Here is a 10516-nt window from a genome sequence, read left to right as displayed (position 1 = left end):
CCCTCTGCCTACCTTCCTATCCTTCTGATACAATGTGTAACCTTGAACATTCAGCTCCCAACTACAACCATCCTTCAATCATGATTCAGTGATGGCCACAACAACATACCTGACAATCTGTAATAGTGCAACAAGATCATCCACCTTATTTCTTATACTCCATGCACTGAGATATAACACTTTGAGTACTGAATTTTGTCCTATCATCTGCCTGCCCTTCCTGACTATCTGACTACACGCTATCTTTGCTTTTTTTTACTATCTGTCCTATTCTGAATCCTGTCACTCCTGTTCCCATTCCCCTGCCAAATTAGTTTAAACTCTCCCCAACAGCTCTAACAAACCTGCCTACGAGAATATGGGTCCCCCTCGGGTTCAGGTTCAACCCATCACTTTTGAATAAGTCATACCTCCCCCAGAAGAGATCCCAGTGATCCTAGAGCCCAAAAGCCCTTCCCCAGCCCCAGCTTCTTACCCACGCATTAATCCGCAAAATCATCCTGTTTCTCACTCACTCTTCCTTCAGTTAGTCCTGACGAACGGTCTCGGCCTGAAACGTCGACTGTACCTCTTCCTACAGATGCTGCCTGGCCTGCTGCGTTCACCAGCAGCTTTTATGTGAGTTGCTTGAATTTCCAGCATCTGTAGCATTCCTGTTGTTTGTGTTTCTACCCTCACTGTGAACATTTTTGTGAACCTTTTCAGCATCCTTTCCAGGTTAATGGTGTCCTTGCCTCAGCCAAGCAACAAAGGACTATGCAAAATCTGGTCTCACCAACACCTTAGAGAGTTCTAATGTGATGCCTCAACTCGTGTCATCCACAGGGATAGAAGACAGTAGGTGCTGCAATCTGGTGCAACACGCAATGCTGCCTGACCTGCTGAGTTCCTCCAGTATTTTCTGTGTGTTGCTTGGAATTCCAACATCTGCAGAAATCTCTTGTGTTTGTGATCAGGACACTATGCTCTGACTGATAAAGACAAGCATGCAAATCACCTCCTTCACCACCCAGTGTGTGTCACCTTTTTCAGGGAACGATGTACCTGTACGCCTGGGGCTCTGTGCGCCACACCACTTTGTCATTTACTGTGTAAGTCTTCCTAGTTTAACTCACCAAAATGCAACATCACTGCCCTGTCTGAAAAGACTTATCTCTCACTTCTGTTTTATATTTGGAAGTATTCTTTCATTACTAGATCTAAATTCCGGGAGCTCCCATCTCAACAGTAGCCACGTGTCTCCCTCACTCTGTGAAATATCCTCCAGCCGTGAGTCCTGGGGTCAATACTGAAGGTTGTAGACCAAAGTTGGCAAGTCCGGAGTCAAGTACCGGGGGCGGGGGGGGGGAAACATGTCTGGATGTCAGAGGCCAAAGCCTTGCAAGTCCACAGAAGGCTGGAGGTGCAGAGACAGCCTGTCCAGGGGTCAGTAGGCGGGTATGGGTAGTAAGGAGGAAAGGGGTTGGTTTTGTTGTTGTTGCTGGTGATGTTCAGCCAAACACAGTGTGTGTGCTATGTTGGCGCTGGAATGTGTGGCGACACTTGCAGGCTGCCCCCAGCACATCCTCGCACTGTGTTGGTTGTCAAAGTAAATGATGCGTTTCACTGTACATGAGATAACTAGGTGAACCTGAATCTGAAATGCAGTGGGTCACCCCAACTTCCCACGGGTTTTCAATGCTGAGTGACTAATCTGGCCTTGTCGTCCTCACCACGAACTAACAAACTCATCGTCAACGTCAGTTTTTGAAAATTGTGTTTAACTTTTGTTTTCATTCTGAATGCTGCTTACTCGATGCATTGTACCTGCGATTGCAATTCTGAATGCTGCTTACTCGATGCATTGTACCTGCGATTGCAATTCTGAATGCTGCTTACTCGATGCATTGTACCTGCGATTGCAATTCTGAATGCTGCTTACTCGATGCATTGTACCTGCGATTGCAATTCTGAATACTGCTTACTTGATGCATTGTGCCTGCGAGGCTGCTTCAGATAAATACCTCATTACAGCTGTGCATACTGGCTGGCAGTTAGCGGAACGTTATGACAGCGCCAGTGACTGGTGTTCAATTCCGCCGCTGTCGGTATGTTCTCCCCATCACCATACGGTTTCCTCCAGATGCTCCGGTTTCCTCCCACACTCCGAAGACGTTTGGGTTGGGGTTAGTAAGTTGTGGGCTTGCTACGTCGGTCCTGGAAGCAGCTGGCCTCGCTAATTTGATTTGATTCAAACACCTCATTTTGCTGTTTTCAATGTACTGTATTTGTGGCAAATAAAGCTGATCTTTGTGCACATGACAATGAACTCAACATTAACACTGGCCCTTGCTTCAACTGCCAGAGGTAACAGCCTCTGGTAAATCTGCCCCCAGATCTGATGTTTCCAGGAGAATACTTCATCCTTCTGAACTTCAGTGACTATCAGGCAAACTTATTCAATCTCTCCTCAAAAGGCCAAACCCTCATGCAGGGGATGAGCTGAATGGCACCATCAACAAATCAGGTAAACTTCCTTCCCCCGAGACCAAACGGAGAAATCAGTTGTTGATCAATGTAAAATGTGCTGTTTGTCAGCTGGCTCTGTGTCTGTCTGTCTATATACAGATAGAGCAGGCCATTCCAGCCCATCAAGCCGCACCACCAATTACACCCTGTGACCTGTTAACCTACTAACCCGTACAGCTTCGGAATGTGGGAGGAACCCGTGTGGTCAGGGGGAAAGCACACAGACTGCAGCGGAACTGCTGCTATACTAAAGGCTACACTATCACGCTGCCCAGAGCCACAGACACTTCATGGGCTCTTGCTGAAAGGAGGCTTCCTCCACAAGATACCGCCCCATCAGGACTGCCGCCCACTCATCGTTTCGACTGCATGGATGTGGAGTTACCCCTGGCAGTGCTAGGGCTCAGTCACATAAGTCCCCCGCAGTTACTGAACCTGGAACACCCCCCCGGCTGCGGGCACAGGGAACGATTGGATAAGTTGCAACCCAGGTGTAGTCACCTAATGCTCTCATGTAATCTCTTTGACCCACTACCGTCAGGAAGGAGGTACAGGTGCATCAGGACTGGGACTGCCAGAGTGGGGAACAGATTCGTCCCCCAGGCAGATGAATACCCTGCCACCTCCGAGGTCTCATCACGAGGACAGTGAACTGTTTACTGTTTGCTTGTACTGCACATTTCAAGATTCAAGATTTAAGATTCAAAAAACCTTACTTGTCATTCTAACCGTACATCAGCTCTGCAGGGCAGAATGAGACAGCGTTTCCCATAATTAACTTAATCATGGTAATATTTGTTTATGTGCTGTGTGTGATATATGTTTTATAGGTGACTGTGGTCTGTTGTTTTGTTTCACTGTATATAGGTAAAGCCATATGACAATAAACTTCAACTTGCAGAAGAACACTCCCTCAGTCATGAGTTCAATCGATCCTAGCCAGAGAGCATGTGTCGTCATCAAATCATGATCAAAGCTGGCATTAGGAATAAGTGAACACTCCCAAACAACGTCCAGCAACAGAAGGTAAGCCAGCCAGGGGATAAGGCAGGCTGTGTCGCCTATCAGTGTCACATCCGCCCAGTTCGCAGTGGCGAAAATTGCCACCAGAGGGCAGCATCGGCCCATCTCTGTCGGCTGTACGCTCTGACCCTCCGCTCATCTTTTCCCAGGTATTCACTCGGGGAGACAACACCCATCTCTGCTCCCAATCATCTCCTCAAGATTTGCCTGTTTCGCAATAGCAGTCAGAGTCAAAATGCTGATTGTCAAAAACAAACATGAAGAATGGCTGTTTCTCTGCCAGGGTTAGACGTTAGAAAATAAATAGGTCTAGGAGTAGGTTATAAAGACCATCGAGCCTTCTCCATCATTCAAAGTCATCATCTTCGCAACATTTTCCAGCACGATCCTGTTCGCTGATTCCCCTGACATCCACATAGCTATCGATCTCCGTGTTGAATGATTAGATTAACTTTATTTGTGACATATATATCAAAACATACAGTGAAACCTGTCATTTGCGTCAATGACCAACACAGTCCGAGGGTATGCTAGCGGCAGCCCGCAAGTGTTGTCAAATCAGATCAAATCCAGTTTAATTATAATTCGAACTATACATACATATGGCTGAACAAGACAGTGTTCCTCCGGGGTCAAAGTGCAAAGCATTCAAAATTAGCGAGCAAACTTGAAAATAGTGAGTAAAATTCAGAAAACGAGTACATAATTCAAACATAGTGAGCAAAGAGACATTTTCACTCGAAGAAAAAACCCTGAGCAACAACATCTGGCAATCAATGGTACAGTCTCTCACCAGTGTGGAGAGTGGACGCACACAGTCACGCTTGTCGTTCCACCGCTCGGACACGGGGGAGGCCAGGCCCCAGTTGAGCCTGACATCCCACTGTAGCGCTGCGGCATCAACCATGTGTGTGTCCGTGGCTGAAGAGGAGGAGCAGGGCTTGTTCTGTTGTTGCTGTTTGTGTTGTTCTGCTGAACATTGTGGACTTGCTATGTTAGTGCCGGAATGTGTGGTGACACTTGGGGATGCCTCCAGCACATTGTTAGGTTTCGTTGAGGGCGAGAAGAAGATTCCTGTTGTCTCCCGGGTGCCAGGGTCCAGGATACAGCATCTCAGATCGAGTCCTCAGCATTCTGAAGTGGGAGGGTGAGCAGCCAGAAGTCGTGGTCCATGTGAGTACCAATGACATGGGTAGGATGAGTGACGGGGTTCTGCAAAGGGAGTTCAGTGCAGGACTTCCAGGATAGTGCTCTCAGGATTGCTACCCGTGCCGTGTGCTAGTGAGGCCAGAACTAGGAAGACTATGCAGTTAATACGTAACTAAGGGGTAGGTAGGTGTAGAAGGGAGGGCATACGATTTTTGGATCATTGGACTCGTTTTCAGGGAAGGTGGGACCTGTACAGAAGGGTTGGTTTGCTCCTGAACTGGAGGGAACTGATAGCCTAGTGGGAAGGTTTGTTAATGCTGCACAGTGGGGCTTAGATCATAAGATACAGGAGCAGATTTGGCCCATCAAATCTGCTCTGTCATTTCATCATGGCTGATCCAATTTTCCTCTCAGCCCCAATCTCTTACCTTCCCCTCCCCTCCCCACCGTCCCTGTATTCCCCTCATGCCTTGACCAATCAAGAACCTATCAACCTCTGCTTTAAACATACATAAAGACTTGGCCTCCACAGTTGTATGTACAATGAATTCCACAGATTCGCCACTCTCTGGCTAAAGGAATTCCTCTTTGTCTCTGTTCTAAAAGTATGCCCCTGTATTCTGAAGCTGTGTCCTCTGGTCTTAGACTTTCCCACCGTAGGAAACATCCTCTGAGAAATCAAAGCCAACATAAAAGCCAAAAAGAGGGCATATAATAGAGCAAAAATTTGTGTGAATTTAGAGGTTTGGGAAGCTTTTAAAAACCAACAGAAGACAACTAAAAAAGTAAGAAAATAAAGATAGAACAGAAAAGTAAGCTAGCCATTAATGTTAAAGAGGATACCAAAAGTTCTTTCAGATGCATAAAGTGTAAAAGAGAAGTGAGAGTGGATATCGGACTGCTGGAGAGGTAGTAATGGGAGACAATGAAATAGCGGACGAACTGAATAAGTATTTTGCAACAGACTTCACTGTGGAAGACACTAGCAGTATGGTGGAAGTTCCAGGTGTCAGGGGGCACAGAGTGTGTGCAGTTAGCATAACTAGAGAGAAGGTTCTTGGTAAAGGTCCGAAGGTCACCTGGACCAGATGGTGTACACCCCAGAGTTCTGAAAGAGGTGGCTGAAGAGATCGTGAAGGTATTACTAATGATCTTTAAAGACTGGAAAATTGCAAATGGCACTCCACTCTTCAAGAAGGGAGAAAGGCAGAAGAAAGGAAACCGTGAGCCAGTTACTCTGACCTCAGTGGTTGGGAAGATGTTGCAGTGATTAAGGATGGGGTCTCAGGGTACTTGGAGGCACTTGATAAAATTAGCCATAGTCAGCATGGTTTCCTCAAAAATCAACAGATCTGTTGGAATTCTTTGGAGAAATAACAAGCAGGATAGACAATGGAGAATCTGTTGATGTTGTGTACTTGAATTTTCAGAAGGCCTCTGACAAGGTGCCACACATGAAGCTGCTGAACAAGCTACGAGCTCATGGTATTACAGGAGAGATTCTAGCATGGATAAAGCAGTGGCCGATTGGCAGGAGGCAAAGAGTGGGGATAAAGGGGGCCTTTTCTGGTTGGCTGCCGGTGACTAGTTATGTTCCACAGCAGCCTATGTTGGGACTGATTCTTTTTATGTTATATGTCAGTGATTGGATGATGGAATTGATGGCTTGGTTGCAAAGTGTGCAGACAATATGAAGATAGGTACTGTAGAGGGACATGCAGTTTTTGAGAAAGTAGAGATGTAATGTTCCTTAATAAAGCATCGGTGAGGCCTCACTTGGAGTATTGTGAGCAGTTTTGTGCCCCTTATTTAAGAAAGGATGTACTGAAACCAGAGACGGTTGAAAGGAGTTTCACAAAAATGATTCCAGAATTGAATGGCTTGATATATGAAGACTGTTTGATTCACCAGCATTCAGAAGAATGAGGGGTGACCTCATTGGAACATATCAAACGGTGAAAGGCCTTGATAGAGGGGATGTGGAGAGGATGTTTCCTGTGGTGGGAGAGTCTAAGGCCAGAGGACACAGCCTTCGAATAAAGGGGCGTCCTTTTAGAATGGAGATGAGGAGGAATTTCTTTAGCCAGGGAGTGGTGAATTTGTGGAATTCTTTGCCATGCAGCTGTGGAGGCCAAGACTTTTATGTATATTTAAGGCAGAGGTTGATAGATTCTTGATTAGTCAGGGCAGGAAGGCAGAAGACAGGAGATTGGGGCTGAGAGGAAAATTGGATCAGCCATGCTGCTACATCTTGTGGTCTTATCGACTGTAGCACAGCCATTAGCGCGGCGTTATTGCAGCTCAGGGTGTTTGAGACGGAATTCATTTCCAGCACTGCCTTCAAGGACTTAGTTTATTCTCCCCGTGAGCATGTGGGTTTCTTCTCACATTCCAAAGGCGTATGCAATAGTAGGTTAATTGCTCAATATGAATAATGTCATACATCTGATAGCTTCCTTCACTGTGCTATCAGAATTTGGAACAGCCTTCCAGATGCTGTGGTTGGAAACATCTGCGACGATGGGGTCCAAGCCTTCAAGAGTCGAGTGCACAAACACCTATCATCTCTGGGAGGGAAGTCACATGCTTCTTCATAAGCTATCATGAAGGGGACCAGGATGGCAATGCTTGGTTGTTGGTAGGTAGGGTTAATACCTGACTTTCAAGAGAACTTGTGAGTTATGTTCCGGCTGGACTTAGTCCTTACACTGCTGGAGAACAGTGCGGAAAGAACAGGTGCTGTTTTCTCCCAGTACGGATTAGTTTTTAGTTCCAAGTGTTCCTGCCACGTTTTGTCACCCTGCAACCTTATCCTTCAATCTCTTTGAATTATGGAAGACAGTCAAAAAGTCAAAGTCTGTCCCGAGCCTTGTGACCCATCAGGCCGGTGCTTATGCTGGTTTCTGTGGCGTGAAGCGACTGAGAGTACGAGACATCCCCCCACCCCCCCATGTCTCTGTCCAGCAGACTTCATCATGATCATCATGACTCCAGTATTTCTACTATTTTTAAATATTTCTTAATTGTACATATGATTTTTTTTTGTGTTCTATCACTGAGCAGCAGTGAACCATCTGATTGGCCCATCAGAGTTCTCTTTGGGAACTAGTTGACCTGATCAGCATTTCTGATCTGGCTATTGTTCACGATTGCACTTAATAAAAAAAAGGTAAATTGTCCTGTGATTAGACTAATTTTGGATAGGTGGGTTGCGGTTTGGCACAGCTCATTGGGCTGGGAAAACCTGTTCCACACTGTAACTCTAAATAAATAGAGAAATAATAGATAGATAGGCTGCTGGTCAGTGATTGGGAGGCGGTCACTCTCCACAGAAGGACTGAGCTCCAGTGATCTCTCTCTCTGACGTGAACGGAGGATGTTTTCGAAATTCTGAGATTTATGGGATTATTGGTGCGGACTGTAGTTTATATTGCTCTCCTTCAGTTTTCCGTATTTTCTTTCTTTTTGGCAATCCGCAGGATGGGGTTTGGGAGTCTGATGTCCTTGTGGGTAACATGTTAGTTTTTGCACAGGGAGGGGTTGGGGATTTGGGTCTCATGTTCTTGAGGTGTCTTTCTGTGTGGGGGAATCTGTTAGTTTGTTGTGTGCAAGAGAGGGGGGCTTGGGGGCTTGATGTTATTGTCACTGGTTTTGTTTTCCTTGTTGGTGATATGTCAGTTTTTTTGTGGGGGAAGGGTTTGGAGGTTTAGGGATGTGATGTTCCAGCTGCAGTTTTCAGTGTGAGTGATACATCAGTTTTTTTTGTGGGGGAGGGTATTTGGGGCTTGCGAGTTTTATTTCTTTTTTGTGTGTGTGGGGGGGGTGATGTCTTTTCTTTCAATGGCCTCCATGGTTTTTCTGTATTTCGTGGTTACCTGGAGAAGATAAATCTCAGAGTTGTATTTTGCTTTAAACCTTTGAAATAGATAAATTATAGATAGATAAAGAAGTAGGGACAAATGACACATTTCACTGTATGTTTCCAAGCACCTTTGATAAATAAGTAATGTAATTCCATTGCGTGGGATCAGATGGCAGAGTTAATGACAATGTCCACAACATTGATCATGAACATTCCTCGTAATTACCTCAGCATTTCCAAACACTTCTTTTGCTCCTTTATTGGCTGACAAGAAACTTGTATGCTGATCAGCCATTTGAAACTTGTACTGACTGTATTTACGCAGCTAATCCTCTATCCAGACACCAGACACTGTTTTTAATTCATGTTCTAATCCAGTGTGAGATTAAAGGAAGCTTTCTTTCACATAATGTATTCAGGGAAATTTAGCAGGCCAGGCAGTATCTAAGGAAAAGAGTAAACAGTCAAGATTTCAGGCTGAGGCCCTTTGTCAGGACTGGAAAGGAAGGGTGAAGAAGTCAGACAAGCTAGGGGGAGGGGAGGATGAAGTACAAGGTGGCAGCTGATGATGGGTGAGACTCGGAAAGGTGGAGGGGTGAAGTAAAGAGCTGGGAAGTTGTTTGGTGAAAGAGGTACGGGGCTGGAGGAGGGATGAATCTGATAGGAGAGGGTAGAAGACCATGGAGGAAACGGAAGGGGGAGGAGCACCATAGATAGTTGATGGGCAGGTAAGAATAGAAGATGTGAGAGGGAAACAAGAATGGTGAAGGGAGGGGGCAATTACCAGAAGTTAGAGAAGTCAATGTTCATGCCATCAGGTTGGAGGCTACCCAGACGGGATATAAAGTGTTGTTACTGCAACATGAGTGTGGCTTCATCTTTACAGTAGAGGAGGCCATGGACTGACATGTCAGAATGGGAATGGGAAATAGAATGAGAAATCCTGCCTTTTGTGGCAGATGGTGTGTAGGTGCTCGACAAAGCAGTCTCCCAATCTACATCAGGCCTCACTGGTATACAGGAAGCTACGCCGGGGACACTGGATACAGTAGCTCACCGATATATAGAAGGTGTTTGACCGCTGCATCAAGCACTTTCACTTCGTCCTTATATTCAGTCTGGGTAGCCTCCAACCTGGTGGCATGAACGTCGATTTCTCAAACTTCTGGTAATTGCTTGCCCCCCCTCTTCACCATTCCTGTTTCCCTCGCTCATCTTATCTCCTTACCTGCCCATCACCTCCCTATGGCTCTCCTCCTCCTTCCCTTTCTTCCATGGTCTAATACCCTCACCTATCAGATTCACCCCTCCTCCAGCCCGGTATCTCTTTCACCAATCAACTTCCCAGCTCTTTACTTCATCCCTCTCCTTCTCCCAGTTCCACCTATCATCTACCACCTTGTTGTTCCAGTTCCACCTATCATCTTCCACCTTGTACTTCTTCCTCCCCTACCCCATCTTCTTACTCTAACCTAATTTTTTTTTCCGATTTTGATGAAGGGTCTTAGTTTGAAATAGCAATGGTTTATTCCCCTCCATAGATGCTGCCTGGTCTGCTGAGTTCCTCCAACATTTTGTATGGGTCTTGCTTGCATTTCCAGCATCTGCAGACTTTCTTGTGTTAATGTATTCAGAGAGATGTTGCTCTAACACCGGGTATTTATGCATGTATTTACCACCCTGTCCAAGTGTAAACAGGTTTTAGTTCCTTACCTTTGCATCCTATAGCATATTAAAGAAAAAGGGATTTAGAGATGCCCCATTACCATGGGGAAAGGGGAGGTGTAGTTCGCAGAGTTCAGGGCTTTGGTAGTTAATAACGCTAGTGAGGTGCCCAACATTCAGCCTCTGGTGTCAGTGAGTTGTCACCATTCCCTGCTGCAATACAATGAAGTATTTTGCAGCATTCTGATCGGCACACCTCAAACACCATTTATAAATTGTTGTTGGCAGAATACCAGATGGTAATGAGGT

Source organism: Mobula birostris, chromosome 15 (genome assembly GCF_030028105.1).
Source record: "Mobula birostris isolate sMobBir1 chromosome 15, sMobBir1.hap1, whole genome shotgun sequence".
Classification (NCBI taxonomy): Eukaryota; Metazoa; Chordata; class Chondrichthyes; order Myliobatiformes; family Myliobatidae; genus Mobula; species Mobula birostris.
This window is presented reverse-complemented; position numbering follows the sequence as displayed.